Below are 27589 nucleotides of genomic sequence, written 5' to 3'. Positions count from 1 at the left end.
TTAACACAATATTGTACATCAACTTTAATTAGAAAAAAAAATTCCAGGAGCTGGAAAGAGGCAGTTCACCAAAGGCAAATCAAGGCTTGGTCATCAGAAGAAAGAGGAAGCAACATCAGGCAGACAGAATCAGGTGACCACTGCTCAACCTCAACTTCCTCACAGTCACATGTACATATGAGGGTCACACAGGTGACATTTATTTATTATGGGTGGCATATACTGCTCTACTCCCTCACCACCCCCATCTCTTGCTAACAGAACCTGGAACTTAAATTTTGCTCTGGTAGATGGTAAAGAGCTGTTGAATTCAGGGACTGAGGACTCCTCCCCAAGCCCCAAGCAATTAACCACGATTGGGCTAAACCAATATGGTGACCCATTGCACTTTGCCAGATATTGCCTTTCCATTCTTCTGTACTGTTAGGCATGGCCACATACCTGAGTTCTGGCCAATAAGCTTCAAGGAGAAGTCAGCTTGGGGGCTTCTGAGAAAAGCTGAGAGGAAAGTTCTTTAACACCAGCCACTCCCCTCTTCTTGCCTTGAACATGCTGGTGTTAAGGACAAGATGCTTGGAGCTGCAGCAGCCATCTTGCAACCATGAGGCACCAAGCCTAAGAACAAAGACAGCATACTGAGGGTGACAGAGGGGAGTGAGGAAGTCATCCAGAGCTATTGCACAAACCTGGAACTGCCTATTGCTAGACATCTTGTTATGAGATAATTAAATGTCTTTATTGCTACAGCCATCGTTAGGTATTCTGTAATGTGTAGCCAGACACATCCTGACACTTTATTATAAAATGAAAGATTATCACACCCTCTAGTCTGTTTTTCTTTAAGGATCACAAAAGCCTTTCCAGAAGCTCTCACCAAAACCATTATCTCAGATGCTCATTCTGCCAGATTTTCTGCAGCTGCCCATTAATATAACTTCTGGAAGTCGGCAGGGCATTCGCAGGTAGTGTTGCTAATCTATAAAGCTGTTTTGACAGTGCTGTGTACTATATTATTAGTGGCACAAAGCAGGCAAGTTAATTTCCGTGCCCTCTGAAATACACGAAGGAATAGGGTATAATTCAGTCCTTTGTGGGTATTAAAGAGAAAATCATAAAGGACATTTTTTTGAATCATGAAGAGCCAAAAGCTTTGTTTTTTAAGAGACAGAGTCATGAAAGTCCAACAATACACTAGCAAGACATTGTTGAAGCAATTGCAGAACTATATTTTGCTAAACAGAAGTGAATAAAACTTGACCTATTAACAAAAGACTCACATGCAGCAAAACAGCAATACATGACCCACCTCTCTGGCAATCTGTAGAAATCCTCAACTTAAGAGAAGCTCTGGAGAGCGCACTTTGTTTATTTGGGCTTAACTCATTAAATAATAATCAAGTACTTGTAAACTAAAACAATAGTCACAACAATATTTGTTGAATTCACATTCTATTACATATACGGTACTTTGGCCAATGCTCTCAATGCATCAACTTATTTAATATTCGTACCCACCCAAGGCCATAGTTACTATTATCGACATTATTTCACTCTGTAGATTAGAAAACAGATCTGAAGACCTTAAGTAAACTAACAAAGGTTGCACAGTTCCAGTGGTGTGCCAATTGTTAAATTTTCAGGAATTTTGTGAGGCAGTCGTTAAAAATAGGTAGCTTGGAACTAGTATGATGGGAATATTAACACCACAGAATTTGGAACACTACAAATCCTCCTCCCCATTAACTAGTACACTACTAGTTAATTATGGGTGTTTGTTTTTGTTCAGTTGTTCAGTTGTGTCCAACTCTTTGAGATCCTATGGACTGCAGGATGCCAGGCTTCCCTGTCCTTCACTATCTCCCAGAGTTTGCTCAAACTCATGTCCATTGAATTATGGGTATAGTTTCACTATTAATAGTCAACCAAAACAAATACATGATTATTTTGATGAGAAATGGTAGACCAGGTATGTTGTTGATGGACTGGAAAATGGGTAGGATTAGTGACTATTCCAGAAATAAGAAGCCCCCAGATAGATCTAGGCAATGAAGTGTATATGTGTAATGAGAGAATTCTAAGAATACAGAAGAGTCAGCTCTGTGCTTCAGGAAGTTTCCAAATAGAAAAATGTAAATTCCTCAAAGCTTAATAAGTGTCATGGCCCCCAGCTCAGACATCTGAGTTATGTAAATATCACCAACTCCAGGGCTGGATAGTGTAGAATAAATTTGCAAGAATATAACTACTTTAAAGATATTTGCAACGGCCTTAGCTTGAGGTCATTGAAAAGATTCCTCCCAACCAAGAACAAGAATTGAATCCACTTATGAGCTCAGAAAACAAAAATTATGGCAATATGTTCAGTGTTTAAAATTAGAAAAACGTAGCTGAATGTGTCTCCAAGGCAGAATAAATTCACATTTGAACTGAAATTAAAAGAAAAATAGTAAATATCCTTGGCCCTCAGCTTTTATTGTAAGTCTTAGGTTATTTCCTTTTATTTCCTGTACCACAGTCCACACTCTGGTCACTCTGACTGCTCACTTGGCCTTTTAACATGCTTTCCTCTCTGCCTTTCTCTTGGCTTAACAAACTCCTATGCAACCATTGAGACCCAAGTCAAATATCACCTCCTCTGGGCAGCCTTCCCTGACTCCTCTAGGCAGTACCAGTCTTCCTATTTTCTGAAGTCTTTCAGTCCCCTGGTAGATATCTCTACTTTGCTATGACTCACCCAATCACACACATCCTTCCCACTTGATGGTGAGCCCCAAGGACAGCTGTATCTAATTCTAATCTGTATCCCAGCACATTCCCTGCCTCTTCCCCTACCATTCTGCCTTATGTCCCACTTCAGTCACTCTGCCTACTCTCTACTTCTTCAGCTTGGCCAGGCTACCACCCACTTTAAGGCTTTTGCATGAGTTCTACAAAGAATGCTCAACACACACACACACACACACACACACACACACACACACACACACACCCTTCACCTGCTAGGAGCCAATCCTGATGTTTGATTCAATTTTCAGGCCTCAGCTTAAATGTCACCTCCTCAGGGAGGTCTTTCCTGATCTTCCAAGCTTAGTTAGATGCCACCTCTCCTCTTATTTTATATTCTCATGTTATCCTCCATTTTCCTCCTTAACATTTATTATGATTAGAATTACAGGCTAATTTCTGTATTAGCCTGTGATGTATAACTGCATTCTAGCGCTACAGTCAATGGGGTTGCAAAGAGTCAAACACAACTGAGCACAAATGCATGCACGCACGCTTGCTAATATGTGTCTGTTGTTCGTCTCTCCCCCCAGTCTAAGATCTACGAGACCTTGATTCTCCTGCTCTTTATATGCCCCCAGCACCTAGCACAGGAACCGGGGCGCTGTAGGTGGTAAAAATCATGCATTGAATGAGTGAGTTTGTTGGTCTACAGTTTATGTTTGAGGATGAGCAGAGTGTTTATTGAGGTGATGTGGGCTGAAGTCCTACTCATCTCCCTCCTGTTTCCCTTTCCTTATAACTTACAGGTGCTTTAGCATATTGCTGTCTTTCACTAGGTCTTGTGATTGCTACTTGATTTTATACAAAAGTATTATTGGTAAAAAGAAAGGGTTAGTTTGGATTACAAACCATTCCTGATAAAACCTTGAGTCCTTTTCAAGTAAGAGACTCAAAGAGATTTTTCTTCATCCCCAGTGAAGCCCGACACAGCAAGGAGAGCAGACACAGCACTCTCTCATTCAGCTCTCCCCAACCCTCCCTTTTCAGGATTCATTTCTCTCTGGAGGGGCATTTAGGGGAGCCCTGCTGGCTGTTTGCTAAGACTGGAATCATCCCAACAAAGCAAGAATTGTTCACATTAGCTGCATAGGGAAGCAGCCAAGTCAAATAGACCCTCTCTCTGGGGCCATTAGGTAAAACTCTGACCTACTCTTATCCCCTCCAGGCTAATTATCTAAACATCCATTGGGTAATTAACTCAAAGCTCCACCCACTTTGTTCTGACTGGTCTTCCATCTGCATCCTAAACCTGTCTCTTGTAAAGTACTGGTGGCGGTGTACATTTCGCATGCAAGCAAAGTCGCTTCAGTTGTGTCCAACTCTTTGTGACTCTATGGACAGTAGTCTGCCAGGCTTCTCTGTCCATGGGATTCTCCAGGCAAGAATACTGGAATGAGTTGCCATGCCCTCCTCCAAGGGATCTTCCCAATCCAGGGATCGAACCCACATCTCTTACATTTACCTGCCTTGGCAGGTGGGTATTTTACCCTGATTTTAGATAGACAGAACTCCTGAAAATTTAAGTGTCATTGTTGGAAACCTACCCAAGCCCATATAATTATGCACAATTTTTTGGGTTCTTTTTGATAGCTGTAAGAATTTCCAGAATGTTTGAAGTGGGCAAGGGTTAACTTCTTCTCTTACAACCTTACTATAGTTACATTGAAAGTGAACTTCAGATCAAATTCTATCATACTTCACAGACTTTACCTTTAACAGGCATGCAGTTAACAAATGGCTTATACCATGTAATTATAAACTTGGTAAAGTTCCAGCTCTCCAACTTTTTAACTGATCTGCTCGCATGTTACAGGGTACATTTTCTTAAGAATTAGATGACAAGGTTTCAGAGGCAGGATCCTGCTATTCCTATGGTTAGCAACCACATAACCTGCAACCCCATGGCTGGGCACAGGCACCATCTCTGAAGGTGTAGGGTGAGCCTTGTTTGACTCCTCTACCTCAACCATCCAAGCAGGGAGAGTGTCACTTCAGCCAATCCCCTCATCTTGAATACCACTAATTTTACTAACGAAAGCCCAGTCTAACATCTGTTAGGTTGTTGGCCACAAATTTCACTAGTAAAACCCCTCTTTTGCTATTCTCTGTGCTGATTAGTAAGACACCTGAGCTTGACCAGAGATACTGAAAACAGAAGAGATGGTAGCAAGTGTCTTGAGGTGTGACCCTGCTGATCAAATGTTATGTCTCCCTAGGAGTATGAATCCCTACCTGCCTGCACCATCTAGAACTAAGCATCTTTAAGTAGATTACACAATACCAAGGCTTTTTTTTAAACCTGAGATCCATAAACACCCTGGGCTTCCATGAATAGAATTCAGGAGGCCCATGGTTGTGGGTGGGGGGAATGACACCTTGATTTTTGTTGACCTCAGTATTTGCAAGCCCTGTAAAGTCTCACCAACAGAAGTCAGATCTTTCCATATCACATGGCAGCTGCTATATACATCTTGAGATATCAACACTCCCTGTTTTTTTAGACTATTAAACCCACTGATAGGTTTTTTGTTAACTATATTACTCTATCACAATGCCTTCTATACTGCTATGCCATATATTGATAGTCATAGTCTATTTTGATAACAATTTGATAAACGTGTTTCCATAAAATCGGTTTACTTTGCAATATGATGCATTTGTTTTATGCATTTCTAAACATTAAGAAAAGGTCCACAGCACAGTAAAGAATTTCTGACCTGCCTGAGAAGCAGCTTGACAGGTCAGGCCTTCAGAACATCGCTTTCCCGCTCAGTGTCTGCAACTTCACAGAATAGTGCCTAAGATTCTGGCTAGCTAGTAACATCTGATACTCAGGTGGCTTAAGATCATTGTGCCGAGATAATACCCTCTGTCACATGCTGGGTTCCCCAGGAAGCAGACTCAGAGATGGAGATTTACGTACAGGAAATTTACTGGGGAGTGTCTTCGGGAAAAAAACCTGTCCTGTTGGTGCATGCAAGGATGCAGGATTAGATGGAGGGAGAGGTAGGGCTTCAGTGCCATCACAACATAGCCTTAGCTCACCCCACTGAGAGCTCTGGTGCTAGGCTGGTGCTTCAGACTTGTCCCCACTTGGCGGGGAGCTGGGCCTTTGTACCCCGACATCAACCCATCCCTGGATGTGGCTGACCTTGAGTGAGTCAGGGCTCTCTGTCACCCATAAGCCTCCAAGGTGCCCAGTAACTGGGGAAATAAATGCTTCTGTCCTGGAGGGGTTCCGGCCGGCACAGCATGACTCTCACTCCCCTGCATCCTCCCATGAACACTCACCCACGTGTGCTGTCTCCAAACCTCGCAACTTCTCTACAAGGTGTGCACATCACCCCCATTCTAGATCATAGACACTGACGTTCAGAACAAGGCAGTGACGCATCTCCTGCTATTGCTGTCAGTACTGCAGGCTGACACCTTCATTAAGTGTGGAACTTCAGGTTATATAACTCCATCTGTCCTCCAAACTAGAATCAGCGAACCAAGGAATGACTCTAATTTCGCTCACTTTAACCTCTCCATTTCTGATCACCCTTGCCAGTTGCACACCCCTGGTCCCTTGCCCCCACTCGATCACCAAGTGCTGGGTTTCTCATCAGCCTCCTGTGCCCAGTCCTCAGCTGCCTTCACATCTGTCTACTTCATTCCTCCCTTCCCCCCACCACCTCCACTTTCACCTGAATTGCCTTAGAGCTTTCTGGCAATTTTCTGTGTCCCATTCCCAGCCCCTCTTCTCTCTCTCTTCCTCCCTACCAGCCAGAGGGATGCTCCTAAAGCAGAACTGGGATCAGATCTGATTCTGGTGCCCACCACCTACTGGCTCCTCACCGGGCCCTTTCTCAGCCCTCCTTACCACTCTTGCCTCTTGTACAGACTCTGCTCAGGCTCCAGCTAAACTGAGCTACTCATTTTATCCCCCATCTTTGCTCATGATCTTTCTTTTGCCAGAAATGTCCTTCCTGCTTCCTGTTTCACTCTGCACTTGCATTCAATTCATTCTGGGAATATTCGCTGAGCACCTGCCACATGTCCAGCACCATGAGGAAGGAGCAGTGATTGAGATGAATGAGGTTCTGCCTTCCAGGGCTTTCCTTCTATTGGAAAAGGCAGATAGTGAACAAATCAACTTGATAATTGCACATTCTGGTAGCTGCTAAGAAAGCTTCCAGGCCATGTGCCAAGAACAGATCACAGATGTGAGAGATACAGAGCTCCTTGATGTTTCCCTCATCCTTTAGTCTGGTGAGTATCATTTTCTGCCTTCACCATGATGGGAGACAAGCTCAAAAATAAGGAGTGCTGGGGAAGCACTGTGTGGCCATGTGAGTGGAGATCGGACATGTGAGCAGAGATCGGAAAGGAGCCCTACACTGAAGGAAAGAGCAATCCAGGCAAAGGATCCAGTGGGTGGCAGGCCTTGAGGCTGGTCAGAGCTGGGTGTACTCCCAGGGCACAAAGGAGCTGGGCAGAGGGGTCATGTACGGGCTAGTGTGAGATGAGCTGGAGGAATGGGTGAGAGACATACCTTCCCTCCTCAGAGGGCAGCCTGTGGACCTCACCTTCTAACTCATTATAAATGCAGGAACTTGTCCAGACCTACTGAATTATAATTTGCATTTTAATAAGATCCCAGGCCATCCATATGTACATGAATATGTGGTTCAAAACTAGGCCATGTAGGACCTTTCAGATCCTGAAAAGGAATCTTAAACCCTTTCTCCCTCTCTCTCAAGATCAATATCAAATGTTTATCCCTTTGGGAAGTTGTCCTCATTTCCACAAGCCACTGGGATTATATCCCTGTAGATGACAAAAATGCACTTGGGCTCAATTACTGGATCGCAGGCTCCTTGAGATGAGAGATTATATCTGAATCATCTTGCAATCCCCAAACCTCTCTGTAACATCTTGCCCATCATGGGTAAATTATCAGAAAAAACATCACACAGTCATCTACTGGTGCACGTAAGTTGAGTGATACCACATCAGACAGGCCTCTGAACTCTTTCTGGGAAAGTAATAGAATCTAACTACTGACTTAAGCAAAAAAAGGAGGAATTTGAGCTCCCAGAGCTGAAAAATAAAGGAGAGTAGCTTCAGGCACGGTTGGATCCAGGTGTTCAAACAATGTACTCTTTGTTTCTCTTCATTTCTCTGCTTTCCTCTAGACTAGCTTTGCTCTTAGGATCAAGTCCAAGTATTGATAAAAATGACCACCAGCAGTCCTGGACCCATCTTGTGCCAGCCTATAAACCTAAAGAGAAGAAAATGCTCTTTCTTGATATTTACAACTCTTGTCTATCCTTTGGGTCAAGAGGTAAGACTTAGAACCACCTGAACCAAATACTGTCATCAGACAAAAAGGAGAAAAGATGCTGAGCAGAAGGAGAAGCCATTCACTACAGCCATTGTGAGACAGAACTGCTGTGCTGTCTTTAAAAATCAGGATGGAGAAAAATATTTATTAACCTGGGGAAAAATTCATAGAGTCTTGCTAAATTTAAAAAAAAACAACAGTCCACTGCCAAACATTATTGTGAAATGATATCATTTGTGGGTATGAAAATACATTTTTATACTGTTTGTATGCCTAGAATGAAGATAATAAGGAGGATCCATCTCAGTAGGCCCTGGTAGGATTAACATTTCTTTCTTTTTTATATATTTTTTGCAATTTTCATATTTATATATTGGATATATACTGCACTTGCCATCATTAAGAAATATATTTTTAAATGAATGTATCTGTGATGGTTGATTTAGAGTGTCAACTTGGCTGGGCCTCGGTGCCCAGATATTTGGTCAAACATTATTCTGGATGTTTCTGTGAAGGTGGTTGAATGAGGTCAACACTGAAATCGGTGGACTTCGATTAAAGCAGATTACTTTCCATAATGTGGATTTGCCTCATCCAATCAGCTGAAGGCCTGACTGGAACAAAGACTGACCTCCCCTGAGTGAGACGAAGTTCTGCCAGTACACGACCTCTGGACTCAAACTGCAACCCTTCCTTGAGTTTCGAGCGTGTCAGCCTAACCTACAGGTTTGGGATTTGCCAAACCTCCATAATCATGTGAACTAATTCCTTAGAATATGTTCTCTCTTGATAAACATATATCGGTTTTGTTTCTCCGTAGAACTCTGATTTGTACAGTATGGTTCTTGCCTTCCATTATTAAATCCCTGTCAAAAATCTTAGAGCCAGAAAGCATATGTTTGAGCCCTGGGCTGCCCTTACCAGAAGGCTGGTCTCAGGCAAATCCATTGACTTCCATGAACCTGGTTTCCTAGTTCACACAAAAATGACCATTCCAGTCTCGATGGCAGGGTGTGAGGGATAGAGCCAATGATTACTGTGGTGACAGTCCTTGTATCATTTTCTCAAACCTAAGCTGCCAGTTACCTATTTTTGAAGATTAAGTCCTGCTGTGAAATTCTTTACCTTAGAAACCAGTGTGGAAAAAAAAAAATAGAACAACAAAATCTGGAGCTGGGAGACTTGTCACCAATAAATAGATGAAAAGAACTGTCTGTTTTATCTTCACACTTAAAACACCTCCACTGTCAATACATTTCCCAATCTCATTATTAGCATAGAGCACACTGATTTGTGTTTAAACCCAGCAAGACTTTCTCCCACCAGGAAGGGACGCTCACTTCTCGGATCACCTCTCTGACTTTGTACTTTCTTTGTGTGCTGAACATCAAATGTGGCGTCAAGTGAGAAACACACTTTAAACCCCCACACTCTGAATCATTGCACAGGTTCTATAAGCACCAGAAATGAAACAGTTCTTGCTCTTGATTTCAACTCATGCTCATTGGGGACACCCAGAAAGGAATGCCTGCCTTTGTTCCAGACGTGGGTCTCATTGAAGACTCAGTGGCATTTCCTAAGGTCCTGCAAGCTGCCCTCAGGCTGCCCATGTTCTCTTACAGCCTCAGAGATGCTCAAGGTGACCCCTTAAGGCCTGTTAGTAACTGGAAAGTAGCCAAGACTCATTCTGTCCAGCCCAGGAATTCTCACACTTGTCAGATCCAGCAACCCCTTCATAGAACAACAGATTGTAATGCCTCTTTCGCTGTGTTGAAATAAAACTCATAGATAATTTTACCTCCCTGCACACAAAATTGAAGAACAAAATCAATAGAATGCCCTATCTATAATGAAAGAAGGAGGAATAAAAGAAAAGTAATTCAGAATAAAAATTAAAGTCAATAAAAATAAAACAAGATCCATGCTTTCAAGCATTCAATAAATGGCTGAATGGTTTATGAGAACCTGTTCCCAGGCAATCTGTAGGTGCCGAACAGTGAGCAAGACTGGCAGGAAGAGGATTTTTAAATGTAGGTAGTGTGTTAGTCTCTCAGTAGTGTCAGACTCTTTGTGACACCATGGACTATAGCCTGCCTGGCTCCTCTGTCCATGGAATTCTCCAGGCAAGAATACTGGAGTGGGTTGCCATTTCCTTCTCCATTGAAATGTTTAGGGTGTTAGGTAACAGCTTAGGCCAGACATTACTGGAAGTCTTAATGAACTAATTAGATGCTTGCATCTTCTTGTGTTAATTAATTCAATATTTACTGAATGTTGACCGGGGGGCAGGGGACTAGGCAGTTTCCTGGGAGATGGGAAATCAGCAATGAGCAAATCCTTCCCCATAGAGTGCCATCCCAGGCAGGGGGCATAAGTCTGAATGTAAGAGGGATGTGGCAATCAGGAGCTGATCTCCATGAAGAAACAGGGAGCTGGAGGCATGGTAGACACACAAGAATTAAAAACTAGGATATCACACATCTCAAAAGAGAGCCTTTGTACTTGGATGAGAGAGAGAGTTGTGGGTCACCCACCCAGGCTTGACCCTTGCCTAAATTTAGGGCCAGAATGCTTCATTGAAGCATGAATCACCAGAAATATGTCTGGGTCTTAGATGATAACCCAAGGCTTCCCACATCTTGGCCCTTTGGAAATAGACCAAATAAAACCCCCACGAAACCTTCTCACTCCCGCCTCACCAACTCTATGCTTGTTTTCTCCTTTGGACTCATTCCTTCACTGAACCTGTCCTCTCATGACACCCCTCAGAGTGGGCCTCTCTGTCCGCTGTACAGAAAAACACTCCTGCCCCCACCTTGTCACAACTCACCCTCTTACTCTGCCTCATTTTCCACTCATAGCTCTTTGAAGGTATGTTACATGTTTACTGACCAGCTTGTTTGTTTATCATCTGTCTCTCCTACTCTATACTTTTTTAGGTCAGGAGCTTTGCCTGTTTGGTTCACTGTGGTGACTTCAGCACCTAGGACAGTGACTCACACACAGTAGGGTCTCAATAAATATGTATCAGATGTAACTTATATCCAGTGATGTGCTGGAGGCAGCTCACAATGGCTTGTGAGAGTCAATTACACACATCGTGACCCAAATGCATGTTCAATGATATCATGAGGGTATCTTAAAATCTGCTATGAAGGGACCATTTACACCACAGAAATTGGCCAACACTATATCAGGACTTCTTCTCCTTGGAAAGCTGGTTGTTGAACATTTGCCAGGATATCATTAAACAAAAATGAACATGTGCTATCAGAATATGTCTCCTTGGTTAAAAGAGGTCATTTCCATACAATTCCAAGGAAAACAATTCATTTGAGGAATCCAAGGGACAGTTTCAATGCCAAATTGCTTTTCTGTCATAGGCCTAACAGCTGGGTGCTATGTTGCAAAGCCCCAAAGCCTGACATATATATTTTTTTCTCTGCACACCATTACTGATATTAATGTACAAATACATTCTTAATGACACTAGAGCCATCTCACCTAAGGATTGCCATTTTCCTTTTTTGCCCTAGTAATTAAAAAATACCAATTGCGATTCATTAAAATAGGAAAGTAGATAAATAGTTGTGATAATTACCGCATTTTTCTCTTAGGAGAAAACAGCAATACTGTATGTAGTCATTTTCGATAAATATAGAAAATAAGTAATTATTGCTCGAGCTATTTATTATGAATCTCTATTCCCAGTCTCACTTCTGTAAACACCATTCATTGTTTAAAATAATCATTTTGAAAGGGCTGGCCAAACTTCTCATTACTGGCTGACAAGCACCCTCTCCGATGGAGACACATGGATTAGCCTGGGTAGGTAGTTAGCTGGTTGTCTCAAAGCTGATTGTGAAAACAAGTTTGAAAAGATTACCTTTTCCACCATGGAAAAAGCCAAAAAGAGCAAGCAAAAGCTAGTATGTCTCTGTGTACCAGCCAGAGGCAGCTGCAGCTTTGGAGATTTAATTAAGAAATGTGCAGTGGGTGAATGTTTTGGGGTTGACTTTGTGTCCATTCAGCCCACAAGTGCTTCCTTCATGTCTAACCTTGATTGAACCACGCTTCTCAGAAAGTCTGGACCTGATGGAAAATAAATTCCACTGGATTCGAATGGAGCCATTAACATCTCCCTTTCGGGGCCTGAAACATTTATTTGTTTTAAAATACACACACTCATCTCAGTTCTATTAGGAGGCAGAGCCAGCTCTTACCTGGGAGGGAGATTCATCAGCCACTCTCTGCCCCTTCCTGCATGCTGCCTCCTCCCCCAAGGCAGACTGAGCTGCTGGGAGACAAGAGAAGGGACGAGGGGAAAAGGGAGGGGTATCCCATGGACTCCACACTTCATCAGCTGGTGGGAGAAGCCCTGAGACCATCTTGGGGTGCTAAGTCATGACCAACCCCAAACCCCTGCTCCCTCCCAAAACTCAGTTTTTTAATCTAAACTTTCATACTATCAATGATTGGAGAAAGATTATTGGTGTAATATCGAGACTTGGGTCTAAATCCTGGCTCTGTCATTTGGGCAAGTCTCTCTCCCTGTCCAGGTTTTAGTTTCTTCATCTATTTCAGAGGGTAGGTTGGACCAGTAGTTCCCAGATAGGGTACTGCTTCCTATGGAGCATTTCAAGATCTGTGAGAGCATATTTGATGAGCGCAATAATTGGGACACCATCGGTAGGAACAGGCATTGGCAAGCATACTAGATGTCCTGCCATGCTCAGAACAGTCTTTTACAATGAAGAATTATTCCACATCCTGTGGAACTTTCAAAGGCCCCACTGTATATTCCTGTGTCTATGTGATCTCTTGACTTTGCTTCTCCAGATTTCACTTTCCTCATCTAGAGCTGAGAAGTATTGTTCTCTTGGTCCAGGACCGTGTGGATGGTATACTCTGTGACAATGATGAAAATAAACATGTTTATTCACAACAAGTCTTTCTTGAGCACCAACAATATATGAGCTACTGGGTTGTGTGCTTGGACCCAGCACTAAGCCAGACATGGGTCTTGTCTGTGTGAGGTTCATAGTCCGGTGTATTCAAATCTGCAGCCCTAGAAAGGATGTTACACTCCCAGATTATCAACATCCAATCTCCATTTATTGGCTTCCCATTAGGTGCCCGTCACTGAGATAGTACTAGAGATTCTGTGAGAGATAAGATAGATCCCTACTCCTAAGGCATTCAGTGTGAGCAGGGGTGATGACCAAGTAAACAATAAGCCGGCCACACGATGCAGTGTGTAAATCCTATGTTACAGGTTCGTGAGCTACATGATAAGAGCTACCATTTATCATTCACTTCCTATGAGTCAGGCCTAGGAGAGTTACTTTGCTTGCATCATGTCTTTTTAGTCTCACGACCACTTCACAAAGTAAGCCAGCATGTGTGTGCACTGTTACCATTTTCACTTAACACCTGTTCTGTGTTTACTCAGCATTTTTAACTGACTCAATTCATTAAATCAGCCCTTGTCCCGAGTAATGACATCTCTGAAATCATAAGACTGGTGATCTAGTTTTCTGTGTATGTCTATATTTTTTCTAATACCTATAAAATAAGTGTGTTACAATTTAAAGTTTGTAATTGGATACCATCTAAATCATCTTGGTTATCAGATGTTGGGAAATACTGGGTATGCAGGTCAGGGCAAGGAATGCTGCTGCTGCTAAGTCACTTCAGTTGTGTCCAGCTCTGTGCAACCCCATAGACGGCAGCCCACCGGGCTCCCCCATCCCTGGGATTCTCCAGGTAAGAACACTGGAGTGGGTTGCCATTTCCTTCTCCAATGCATGAAAGTGAAAAGTGAAAGGGAAGTCGCTCAGTCATGCCAGACCCTCAGCGACCCCATGGACTGCAGCCTTTCAGGCTCCTCCATCCATGGGATTTTCCAGGCAAGAGTACTGGAGTTGGGTGCCATGGAATACTGGGTAGGTAAGTCAGAGCATGGAATGCTGGGTAGGTGAGTCAAAGCAGGGAATGCTGGGTAGGTGAGTCAAGGCAGGGAATGCTAATTACTGCAGAAACAACATGGTCTAGGTTTATTCATTGTCATGTCACAATTTTATGTAAGTGATGGGCAGGTGGGGATTCTCCACAAAGTCACTCCAGGACACAGGCTTTTTCCATGGAAAGGTTCCATCATTTCCTGGAGCCTCAGGGCCTCTCTTGGATTCTCTGCATCCAGCTGGCAGATAAGGGAAGGGAGAGCATCGTATCTCACTGATCAGAATTCACCCACATGACCCCACCTAACAGCATGGGACACTGGGATGGGAGGCTTACCCATGGATCCAAGAGGTGAAGGAAAACAGGTATAGTGAAGATCTAGCATAGTCTCTGCTACACAGGTGGCACAGTGGTAAAGAATCTGCCTGGCAATGCAGGAGACGCCAGAGACACAGGTTCAATCCCTGGGTTGGGAAGATCCCCTGGAGGAGGAAATGGCAATCCACTCTAGTATTCTTGTCTGGAAAATTCCATGGACAGAGGATCCTGGTGGGTTACAGTCCCTGGAGCTGTAAAGAGTCAGACATGATTGAACTGAGCACAGCGCGTGCTCACACACTCACACACACACACACACACACACACACACAACACACTGCTATACTGCGGTAAAATTCCTCCTTGGGAAGCGCTAAGATACACATTTCCACTTTACACTCTAAGTTAACTGCCTTAGCTTATATAGGTATCAAGTGGTAAAGCTTGGACTCCAGCCCAAGTCAAGGCTGTGATAAAGCCATCTCCTGTGCGCTGAATGAGGATTCTCACAGCTCTCTCTCTGCTCAGAATTCAGTCCTGAGCTGCAGGACTGCACAGCAGAACGTCCACAGATGTCCTCACCTGGCTGTCCCACAGACACCTCTAACAAATGGGTTCTGAACCCAGGCCGTCATTCCTCTCCACCCCCAACCCTGGCACCTTCTCTTCCTGAATTCCCCAGTCAGTAAATGAGTCCATCAATCAAGCCAGAAAACTACATCTAGCCTAGAATTCTCCCACCGCAGAATGCTTTCAGCTGCAAGTAACAGAAAACCTAACTCCAAATACATTAAACCACTAGGAAATGTTCCATTTCATATAAAAACAAGGCCTACACATGCAGCAGCTCTAGGACTGGTTAATGTGGTGGAGCAAACACAGTGCTGAGAGCCCAGGTTCCTCTGTCTTTCCACTGGGCCATCCTCAGTCTCTTAGCCCAACTCCCCTCATTCTCCCAAGATGCTTTCCCTGGTTCCAAGTCACACAAGCGGAGAGCAATGTCTGGAAGCGGGAAAGCAAAACTTCCCCTCACCATTCTCTTCCAAAGAGCAAAGAAACCCTCCACAGAGGTGCCCCACACCTGTGAAGGATGTGATCTCCTTCACATCCCACTGGCCAGGATTTTGTCATATATCCATCCCTAAGCCAGTCATGGGTAAAGGGAATGGAATCATCACAACAGCAGAGATTAACAATGACTCACCTTCTGGGGTCCTATAGAGACCCTCTCTCTCGTCACAGTGGCCACCTAATACCAGAACCAAGATGGTGCTCTTTGGGCAAGAAAGATGAGGCAGTGGCTAAGCAGCATACAATGTCTGCACAGTTCCTTCTTCCTTACCCCAACACCCAGCTGATTACCACCAGCCTGCCAATTTTACCTCCTTCATTTCTCTTGGTTCCGTGCCTGACTTCTGGTCTCCATCTAGGCTATCATAATTCAGAGCCTCTGGCAATTTTTACTAACAGTGAATAATTCTGTTAACGTATAAATAAACACTTCTTAAACGCTAAAAATTAAAGATTCTTTCTGTTAAATGGTTTGTACTGTCAATTTGTTCCAGCAAATCTTTTCCTTAAAGAGATAAAAAAGATGAATTATCCCAGTTTTTGCATAAGTTTAAAAAAAAAAAAAAAAACTCCGAAAATGAGACACCAGAATTAATAGGTTGGTACTGGATTTGATGTTCTCTGTTTCTAGAAATAATTGTGACTAAAATCATTATAGACTCTGATTTCTGAAGATGCATTAATTAACATTTTTTAAAGTGGCTCATGGGAGAGCATTTAGATCATAGCTAACTACCATTTAAAACACGATCACAGAAACAGAAATATGTGTGTATTGTACATATCCAAAACCAAGTTGACTATTTTCCAATCAGAAAGTGCTTTATCTACACTAACATTATGATATGATTAATGATCACTATTTCTTCCAGTTTGCCCTACCAAAAACCCTTGTGTATTAGTTATACATCATGGCATAACCAATTATCCCCAAACATGACGGTTTGAAACATATATGTATTATCTCTCCATTTCTGTGGGTGAGGAATCTGGACATGGCTGAGCTGGGCCCTCAGCTTCAGGGTCTCTCACAGGTTGTAATCACAGTATCAGCAGGCGCTGCAATCTTAAGTCAAACCTCAGCTGGGGAAGGACCCACCCTGAGCTCACGTGGTTGTTGACAGGATCTAGTTCTCCAGGGGCTGTTGGACTGAGGGCTTCAGTTCCTCACTGGTTGTTGGCCAGGGGCTACCCTTGGATCCTTGACATGTGGACCTCACAAGTAAGGCATCTTGCTTCATTGAAGGGTGCAAGCTGAGAGAGCAGTAGTGAGAATCTGCCAGCAAGAGGAAGTCACAGTCTTTTGTAACCTAATCACAGAAGTGCCATTCCATCAACTTTGCCATATCCTAGTCATCAGAAGCAAGTCACCTGGTCCAGCCTTGACTCAAGAGGAGTGGAGTTATAGAGATGTGACAGCCAGGAGACGGGGGTCTTTAGGAGCCACGTCAGAAGCTGGCTGTCTCCCCTTGGAATTCTCCCCAGTTTCTCTCCTTCTCTCACACCCTTGCTGGAGAAGACTCCTGAGAGCCCCTTGGACTGCAAGGAGATCAAACCAGTCAATCCTAAAGGAAATCAACCCTGAATACTCACTGGAAGGACTGATGCTGAAGCTGAAGCTCCAATACTTAGGCTACCTGATGCAGTGAGCTGACTCATTGGAAAAGACCCTGATGCTGGGAAAGACTGAGGGCAGGAGGAGAAGTGGGCAGCAGAGGATAAGATGGTTGGATGGCATCACAGACTCAATAGACATGAGTTTGAGCAAACTCTGGGAGACAGTGAAAGACAGGGGAGGGACGATGGAAATGTGTTCTCTCCTTTTAAAAATCCAGTACAATAAGAAAAATTTTATTCAAAGATTTGCAAAGATTCCATTCTGCCTATGCATAGAGGTATGGATTCTGTTGGTTGCTTCACTGGGCTCCCAAACTGAGCCTGTCAGAGGTCTGACTCCCCACTATCCCCAAAGCAGATGAGACAGAGAGAGGAAAAGGCCTCATTTCAGCCCCCAAATTCTAGGGTGGTCTCTAATTTAGCCTTGAAAAACCACACAACATGGACTCCTGGGCTAAAACTACAGGGGACATTCTGCCAAGGGAGACCTCAACTCCGAAGACCCTGCCCATCAACGCACAGACCATGGTCATGGGTGGACAGCAATGGAAGGCAGCCCAGGACAGAAGGAACTGGCTGTGTTTTCTTGCCTAATGACCAATGGCTATGAGGCTCAAGGGAGTCTTTGTAAAGCAGAACTTCTCAAACTTTTCCACAACAGTATCCCTCAGGGCAACTAAAAATGAATACTCAATCTTGGGGGCTTCGGGAAGGGAGGGGCACGGTGGGGGGGTGTTTTTTGGGGGGGGTATCTCATCTGAAACTTACCAGGAAGATGAAAACCAATCTGCTACTTTTAATTTTCTCTTTAAAAGTCACCTACATTTCACATTTTCCTCAGTAATACAGCTGCATCTGATTCTTAATACAAAACTAATGCCTTAAATTATTTGTTTCCTAAAAATTTCTGCCTTTTTTTTTCAGTCAGTGCTAAAGTACCAAGGCTAAAGTTCCGAAAAATTGGGGCTGAATTGACGGAGTATATGCTGCATAGCAGATTCGGAACCCAGGCAATATCTTTGCATGGCTTTTGAGAATTCAGATGCACATAAAGATGTGGGTTGCAGAAGTTAGATGGCAGATGGTGGCAGGGAAGTCACAGAGACAGTGCTGCTGTAGCAGGGTGGGGATGGGGGGTGAGGCCTTCTGCACCTCTCTGGGGCTCCTGTCCCAAGGCAGTCTGTGAACATCCTCTTGCTGAGAGGGCCGGAAGCTTGGGTCAAACGATAGCTCTAAGGTCTCTGATCCCAGTCTCTGTTTTTGATGGCCGTTTTTACCTTGGAAGAACGACAGTTTTCAAAAGAAATTTTCCATGAACAAAGACTGATTCTTTTGTTCCTGTTTTATCACGGAGACTATAACTTTTGTCACCTGTAAATGATTCAGTCTTCACCTTCAAAGATTCAGTCTTCCTGATCAACTGCAGTCACCCATATCTCAAATTTCATTGTCATGGGATCAATCTTATCATGGCTGGTAAGAGCAGTAAGATAATATAAAATCTGCACTAATTCAGGCTTTTAAAAATATCTGCTAAGTAAAGGAAACTTGGGAGGGGCAGTAGCCTTTACCTTGGGTCCAACACTGAATAGACATTTTTACCCTTTGCCTTCATGTCAACTTAATCTTTCACAAAGAAGAATAAGTCAACCCCAAATCCTGTCCCTGAAGACTGGGACTGTCTGTTCCCCTGACAAAGGCAGCAAACCTCTGTGCAAAAGTCTTAATTAAAGTCACTCCCCATTTCCATGTCAGATGGAAAAAGATGAGTAGCCAAACAGTTTTTGTTTCTGCTCTTTTCAGTATTCCACTGAATGCAAAGAGAAACCGAGAGAAACTTCCTAATGTGAGATGCTCATAGAGAATGAGGCAGGACTTGCTGGGGAGTTCAGGGTGAGAAATAACCTGGAGGCAGGCTACTATCTTTTTTGCTCCTCACAGATTTGACATTGTCTTTGCAACACATTTGCACTTTTCCCCCTAATTAATTCTATGCTGGCTCAAATGCTAAAATACCAGTTGGATTGAAAATGCTTCACTAGTTACTACCTGACACATTGTAAATTTACACCCTTCTACATCAGGTCCTGCAGTGAAGCTTCTGAGTCTGAACCCTGGAGTTGACTGCCTGAGTGGGAACCCCACCCAGCTCTACCAGTCTCTGGCTGTGTGACCTTAGCTCTGTGCCTCAGTTTCCTTATCTGTAAAATGGGCTAACAATCATGAGGATTTGAATAAGTTTGTGCATACAGAATGCTCATGCCTGGCAAGCAAGGAGTGCTACGTGTGAGCTGTTCCTTCATTTCATTGTATCTAAGACGCCATCAGTTATAAGAAGCACCACTGTTTCACGTACAACTAAGAAAGAAAAAAAATGCTGCCAACTAACATATGACCCAGTGCTTTAGCTCTTAACATTTTTATTTTAGCCTTATCAAAAGTGCTTATTCAGACATATCACATGTGGCCCTTGGGCACACCTAAAGAGGAAAGTATAACTGAAAGAAATTGGTTAAGTTATTCTCAAAAATTCTTCACAGAATCCAAATCTTAGTGATTTTCAACTCAGTGCTGTCAGGGTTCATATTTTCAACCTGAAGTTGCCCTGCAGGTGATCAATGGCATCAGTGAGAGAGAGTTTCTTTCAAGGGTGCCGCTCTCTGACTGTGATCAGAGGTAATGACAATGACAACCAAGTTCTGACTTTGTGTCAATAAGACATTGATCATAAGGCATTCCAATCACACAGCTGCTACAAGTGTGTGTAGAGGGGGCAGGTGCAGCATCTTAGAATCAGTGAAAACATGTAAATAGTATTACATTCTCATTATAAAAAAAACAAAACATTCTAAAAATGATTGAATCATCAAAGTCTATGCCTTCATCTAATTGTAAAGAACTGTGAACCTTGGTCAAGATCTCAAGCACTTGTGTAAAAGCATCTTTTGAGCACAAGCAATTTGTCATTCCACGAGGGCACAGTCTTCAGCTTGGCTACTTAATTTTGACCCAAATCAGATGCATATAAACCTTTACCAAAGTTCCTTTGAATGGGCAAGTCACAAGTCATTGTTTAAATTGAGATGTAATTGACATGTAACATATCAGTTTCAGGTGTACAATATGATTCAATATTTGTTAAATACATTGTATTTCACAATACTGTGTATATATTATGAAATAATCACAATAAGTCTAGTCAATATATAAATTTTTTCTTATGATGAGAACTTTAAAAATTACTCTCACAGCAGCTTTCAAATATACAGTACATTATATCCCCATGACTTACTTTGTTTGTAACTGGAATTTGAATCTTTTGATCCACTTTACCCATTGATTCCTCCACTTCCTCTGCTTCTGAGCTGCTTTTTGTTATTGTTGTTTTTTTAGATTTCACATATAAGTGATATCATCCTTATTTGTATTTGTCTCTTTAACTTATTTGACTTGGCATAATGATCTCAAGATCCATCTATGTTATTGCAAATGGGAAAGATTTCATTCTTTTTTATGGCTGAATAATATTCCATTGTATAAATATACAACAAAAGTATTTATCCATTCATCCATCACTTAGGCTGCTTCTATGTCTTAGCTATTGGAAACAGTGCTATAATGAATGTGATATATGCTATAATGCATATATCTTTTTGAATTAGTATTTTTAATTCTTTCAGATAAATACTCAAAAGTGGAATTGTTAGATCATATGGTAGTTCTAGTTTTAATTTCTTGAAGGACCTCCATACTCCATACATGGTTTTTATTTATTTGGCTATTCTGGGTCTTAGTTGCAGCATATGGGATCTAGCTCCCTGATCAGGGATTGAATCTGGGCCCCGGACCACCAGCAAAGTCCCTGATTGTGGATTTTACTTCATTTCCCTGATGACTAGTGATGTCGAATACCTCTTCATATAGCTCTTGGCCATTTGTATGTCTTCTTTGGAGAAGTGTTTATTCAAATCCTCTGCCAGTTTTTTAATCAGATTGTTTGCTTTTTTGTTATTGAGTTGTTTGGGTTCTTTATATATTTTAGAGATTAACCCTGCATTGGATACATAATTTGCAAATACTGTTTTCATGTTGTTCAGGTGTTTGATTATGCATTTGAAAGAAAAGGAAACAAGCAGTGTTGATTCTCTTCAGATGGTCTCATCTCTGTATCTTCTCTGAGTTTGTCCAGAGCACCCCTAAAATGCAAGCAGGGGTTCTCAAATCCAGTGGCTATACAGTCACCTGGAGAGCTTGGTAAAAATGTAGATACAAAGACCCACTCAGGAATTGGACTAAAGCAGCCTCTGGAAGTGAGACTCAAGAACCTGCATTAAAAAAAAAAAAGAAAAAACTGGTCCCTCCCCATGAATCCAATACAGCCTAAATTTGAGGGTCACACCTCTAGAAAAAATCATGGTAGGAAAAAATGGGCAAGAGATGGGGAAAAGGCCAAGGGAGGGGAGCATAAGAAAAAGTTGTTTCTACAGAGCACAGTTTCCAAAAGTGGCTCTTTTCAACACCTTTTAAAGGTAATATGTTGACTTTATAGTGCTGTTAAAATGAGATGAAAGCCGAGGAGAAATCATGGAAAGGGTTGAGCTTTAGGTGCTTTCTGCCTCCACCCAAGGTCCAATCCCAGCTGTGTTGAACAATTGGGAAGTACACAGGCCCACCCGGGAGGAGGGCAGGAGCGCGGGCCAGCAGCTCACTGAGATCTGGGACACCTGGTCCCTTTCTGTCCCTCCACTCTGCCACACACAGCGTCCCTCTGAAGCCTGGAATCCATGAGAGTGGAGTGTGACTGCCAGGGAAATCAGGATAATGTGACCACCAAGCATGGCCTGGAAAATGGCAACCAATTGGTCTGCCTGTTCAGAAATTACTGCAGTAACAGTGGTGGGGGGGGATGTCTTTAAGGAAAATATAGAGTCCACTGTAGAGTAGTTTAAAGTGTATTTTTAACTACTGAAAATCCCAGCAGCCTTACAAAGTAATTATTTCCATTTTTTAATAAATGGTGGTGGGGGGGAATGTCTTTAAGGAAAATAAAATATAGAGTCCACTGTAGAATAGTTTAAAGTGTATTTTTAACTACTCAAAATCCCAGCAGCCTTACAAAGCAATTATTTCCATTTATTAATAAAGGCCTTCTCATTCAATTCTGATAAACCCACATAATGTTTACATTGTCATAATCACAGCACGCGTGCACACACACACACAGTTTTGAGCATCTTTTTTGCTCTTAATATTATTCTCTAAACTTTTCTTCATGTCTTATAGACACCATATAATTTCAAGTAACAGTAGGTCATCTTTTATCGATAGGCCAACAGGTACTTAACCAAATTCTACAGTTTCTTCGAGTTGCTCACAGTTACAGGCAAAGTTGTGATGAAAATCTTTTGCATATGTCATATTCTACACACCTACTGCTTGAGTGATTGTCATTTTCATTTCTGCCCTGTGGAAGAGAGAACTTTCCCTGGAGCCTCTCACAAACTGCTCCCTTGCTCACTGGGTAACATTAAGGTACAGAGCTTGAGATGGCAACATTATCCTGGATTATCTGAATGGGTCTGAGGTAAAAAAAACATCCTTAAAAGAGGGAGGGAAGGTGATTTCACCTGCAGTCTGGTGGCTAAGACTTCAGCTCCCAATGCAGGAGGTGCCAGTTCAATCCCTGCCAAGGAGCTAAAATCTCACATGTGGCCAAAAACCAGAACATGAAACAGTGGCAATATTGTAACAAATTCAGTGAAGACTTTTATTTTTAAAGGGAGGATACAGGATGGGAGTTAGGTGGAGGAGATGTGACAATAGAAGCAAGAGGTTGGAGGGATGTGAGAACAGGGTCCTGAGCTGAGGAATGTGGGTGACTTGTGGAAGCTGGGGAAACAAATGCTTCTGGGAAGGATCCAGAAAGAACTCAGTCTGCCAACACCTTTATCATAGACTTCTGGTCACTGGAACTTTTAAGAGAATAGATCTGCACTGTTTTAAGCCACTACATTTGTTATAGCAGCAGGAGGAAACAGATACATGTACTGTTGGGGCTGGAGCCGGACAGGCACAGAAACTAGTAACAAGAGCGATAATAAAAGTGCCGTCATCCGTCGAGGGCTCACTTACTCTGCTTACTTACTAACTTGTCCTGCACATCCACCTAGAGTGTCACGACACTATGAGATGGGTGCCGTCATCCCCATGCGACAGACATGAACCTGAGGCTCACAGAGGTTAAGGAACTTTACAAGGTTGCAGAGCCTGCGAGCGGTGGAGTCAGGATTGAGACTTAGTCCAGAATCTAGCAAAGATGATGCACGCCTAACACTTGGCCAAGGTGCTCGGTTACAGACAGATGCTAAAACAACCAATCTCAGCCTCCCCATGGACTCCAGAGGACTCTACTTAATAAGGGAGCTAGATTGGCCAGATGGTATTGGGGCAAGAGGGTGGTGTGGGGGACCCAGACCTGGATGAAGACAGGTAGATTCTTCCAGATTCTGCTCCAGGACTTGCTGGGCGTCACTTTTTCCTAATCAGACAGAGGTTCCCGGTGGACGCCCTGTCTCCGCAGCTCCTCTTTGGTGATTCTGACATCTCTAAGCCAGCTCCACCCTCTCAAGCTTTTAGCACCTTTGTCTGCAGGGGAAGTCTGAGAAATGCTGCAAACTCCACCAGCCCAGTGCTCTTGGTGGGGGGGTCTCTGCAGGCTCTGAACTCTAGAGTTCCTCTCACTGAGCTGAGCTGCCTGGAGCCACCATTGGCCACTGCAAGCAACTGTGTGTTTAGGGCGCCACCTAGTGGTGTCCAGGGTCCCCAGCATTTCTTCTCAAACTTGGTCGAGAGGAAGGGGCCTGGAGTATCTCCCTTCCTCTGAGGTCATTCCAGGGAGGCTTGGGTGACTTAGAGTAGTGGTCCCCAAAAACTTTTTGGCACGAGCCAAAAATTTGGAAGTCAGTTTTTCCATGAAACGGGGGCGGGGTGGTTTCAGAGTAATGCAAGTTCATTATATTTACTGTGCACTTTGTTTCTATTATTATTAGATCAGCTCCACCTGAGATCATCAGGCATTAGATCCCAGAGGTTGGGGACCCCAGACTTAGAGGGTCTTCATCCCTCTCGGATTCCAGGACACTTTAGAGAAGCTCAAAGCCTGCTGTGTGTTGTAGTGTGTGTGCTCAGTCATGTCTGATTCTTTGGGACCCCCTGGACTGTAGCCTGCCAGTCTCCTCTATCCATAGAATTTTCTAGGCAAGAATACTGGAGTGGGTTGCCATGCCCTCTTCCAGGGGATCTTCCTGACCCAGGGGTTGAACCCACATTTCTTGCATATCCTGCATTAGCAGGGGGATTCTTACCACTGTGCCACCTGGGAAGCCCCCAAAGCCAGCTGCTTCCCTGAAAACCTGTCAGCTCACATTGGGACTGCCACATCCCGGGCTCTGCCTGGCAGCCCAGATGCTGGCTCTGGGTTGAGATACAGAATAATGCTTTTTGTCATTTCTCAGCTCCATGGCCTGAAAGAGGGTGGGGAAGGTATCTGTTGGGGTAGGAATTGGCATCTCTTTTCAGTGTGAAAGGAACTAATAGAGGAAAGTGAATTTTAAAAAGCTATTGAGAATACAGATTATCTGACAACTTAGATAAAAATGGGCCAATTCCTTGAAAAACACAACTACAACTCACTCAATATGAACTAGATAATTTGAATATGCCTACAACTGTTAGGGCTTCCCTTGTGGCTCAGCTGGTAAAGAATCCACCTGCAGTGTGGAAGACCAGGGTTTGATCCATGGGTTGGGAAGATCCCCTGGAGAAGGGAACGCCCACTCCAGTATTCTGGCCTAGAGAATTCCATGGACTGTATAGTCCATGGAGTCACAAAGAGTCAGACACAACTGAGAGACTTTCACTTTCACAACTGTTAAGGAAATTGAAAATAAAAAGCTCCCTCTCAACCTAAACTGTACACTTAATACAAAAATTAACTCTAAAATGGGTCATGGACTTAAATGCAAAACATAAAACTTTCAGGAAAAGACAGGAGAAAATCTTTGGTATTTTTAGGCTACTTTAAAGGGCCCTCCTCCCTCCAGGTAATTCTAATGTCCACTCTTCTGCCTCAGTAGACAAATTCTGCCAATAGACAGAAGCCACTGATTCACAAACAAGTAGATACATCTGGTTAAAAACTATCAAAAGCATCATCTAACCTCTCAAATGATCAAAAGAAAGTCCATGTAAAAACAGTAATTAAAGGAGTTCCCTGGGGCCCTAGTGGTTAGGATTCTGGGCTTTCACTGCTATGGCCTGGGTTCAATCCCTGGTCAGGGAGCTGAGATCTTGAGTACACGTGGCACAGCCAAAAAAAAAAAAAAAGTCAAATGACCAAATTTACAAGTAAATCAAACAGAAGTTAATAATTCATGCTTCCCCTTCACACAGGTAGGATAACCAATCGTCCCATTTACCCAGGACTAAGGGCATTCCCAGAACTGAGGACTTTATGTACTACGCCAAGACAATTTGATAAATCTATACAAGCCTCATGGGATCCGTATAATTACTGCTTACTCTCTGCTTTCCCCGTTTGACAGAGATCCACTGGGGCAGGACCCTGTGTATCTTATAGCCTGGTCCGTATCTTTGTATATCATAAATGCTCAATCAATATTTGGAGATGGAAGACGGAAAGGCAGGAACAGAGCCAAAGAGGGAAGGAAAGGGAAAGAGGAAGGCAGACAGACACTTGCTGGGCAGCCTCCCCTTCAACATTCCTCCACCATCAGACACACACCATGATCGCAGTTCTGACTGCATCACAGTATAGCTACTTATTTATAGGCCTGCCTCCCTCTATTAGGCCTGAACCCCTCCTGTACGTGGCCTGTATTCTATACACTGTGGTATCATCAAAGATGCCAAAGTCTAGAGGTTAGGAGAATGAATGTTGAGTTCAGTCTGCCTGGGTTCATATCCTAACCCTGCGGATTATCAGCTGGGACCTTTGACAAGCTGTTTCACTTTCTCTACCTCAGCATCCTCATCTGAAAAACTGAATATGAAAAGAATAATACAGGACCTACCCTCATGGAGTTGTGAGAATTTTACATGCGTTACTGCATGTAAACAGTTTAGAATGGTGTCTGGAATAATATCTAGAGCATTCAGTGCATAGTTAGAATTGTTATTAAGCGAAGGGAACCCACAAACCCAATTTAAAGAACTGAAGTGACCTCATGGTGATCAGGAATCTACAGGTAGCTGTATTTTCTGATTGGTGGATAGACAGCCGTCTCTCTGACTACCTCCAAAAGGTCAAGAGGAAACTCTTCAGGTTTGGGAGGGCGATGCAGGAAGGCTCCAGGTTGACATGGGGCTTCCCTTGCCCACGTCCCCTTGCATGTGTCCGCTACTCATTGCGCCATGAAGGCCAGATACCCCAGTGCCTCTGGTGTCCTCAGAGCGTCTAGCTTACATCTGCACCTCCACGTGTATTGTCATTTGAAGTGGGCGAGGGGCTCTCAATGGAAAGTCAGATCTAGGTGAGTGAATCCTTCAGTTTATCACTGAAACCCCAGAACCTGGTTTCCAGCACAGAGCAGGCACTCTGGAACTACTTGTTAAAAGACTAATTTTAATAAGCATAAATATTTTTTTAAATTAAGTATATGTGTATAACTGAGTCACTTTGCTATACAGCAGGGATTGGCACAACACTGTAAATTCACCACACTTCAATAAAAAATAAAATTTAAAAAATTCAATAAAGTTTAAAAACTGGAACAGTGGCAAAATGGGTACTGCACAAATATAAAACCTCAAACCTCACAGGTTCACACGTTACATTTAACTGGGCATTCTTGTACCCGTTCTCTCACTTGACACACCCACCCCCCACAGTTCTATGAAGCAGGCAATGAAGATATTATCTTTGATTTACAAACCTTTTAAAATCCCAGTTGTCTGTTGGTGCCCAGATCCACATCACCTCTGGTCCTGCCCTTGACTGTGCGTCTCCTCTCCAGGTCCTTCCTGCTGGGTCATGAACCAGGAAGCAGAATGGCCACGAACCAAGTTATTCCATCAGGATTTACCCAAAGGAGTTGGAAACTTATGTCCGCACAAAAATGTGCATGCTGGTGTCTATGGAGGCTTTGTTCACAATCGCCAAAACCTGAAAGCAATCAAGATGTCCTTCAGCAGGTGGAGGAACTCATAAACTGTGGTACATTCAGACAATGGAATGCTGCTGCTGCTGCTGCTAAGTCGCTTCAGTCGTGTCCGACTCTGTGCGACCCCATAGACGGCAGCCCACCAGGCTCCTCCGTCCATGGGATTCTCCAGGCAAGAACACTGGAGTGGGGTGCCATTGCCTTCTTTGAATGGGATACTATTCGGTACTAAAAAGGCACAAGCCATCAAGCCATGAAAAGACACATAGGGACATTAAACGCATAATATTACTAAGTGAAGGAAGCCCATGTGAAAAGATCC

At 43.2% G+C, this 27589-nt stretch overlaps 1 long non-coding RNA gene across 1 annotated transcript; it reads right to left on the bottom strand.

Annotated features, from left to right (window-relative positions):
* Positions 1-27269, bottom strand: LOC147372355 (uncharacterized). Its single transcript, XR_015164014.1, has 3 exons — positions 27040-27269; positions 14417-14649; positions 1-615 (listed from the first exon to the last, which is right to left on the bottom strand). It is a non-coding gene; the product is annotated as an uncharacterized LOC147372355 (long non-coding RNA).
* Between the last annotated feature and the right edge of the window lie 320 nt (positions 27270-27589).

Source organism: Bos grunniens, chromosome 5 (genome assembly GCF_055505025.1).
Source record: "Bos grunniens cultivar Pamir isolate PY7600 chromosome 5, Bosgru_T2T1.0, whole genome shotgun sequence".
NCBI lineage: Eukaryota > Metazoa > Chordata > Mammalia > Artiodactyla > Bovidae > Bos > Bos grunniens.
Note: the sequence above shows the minus strand (reverse complement) of the source record. Positions and strands in the feature narration are given on the sequence as shown.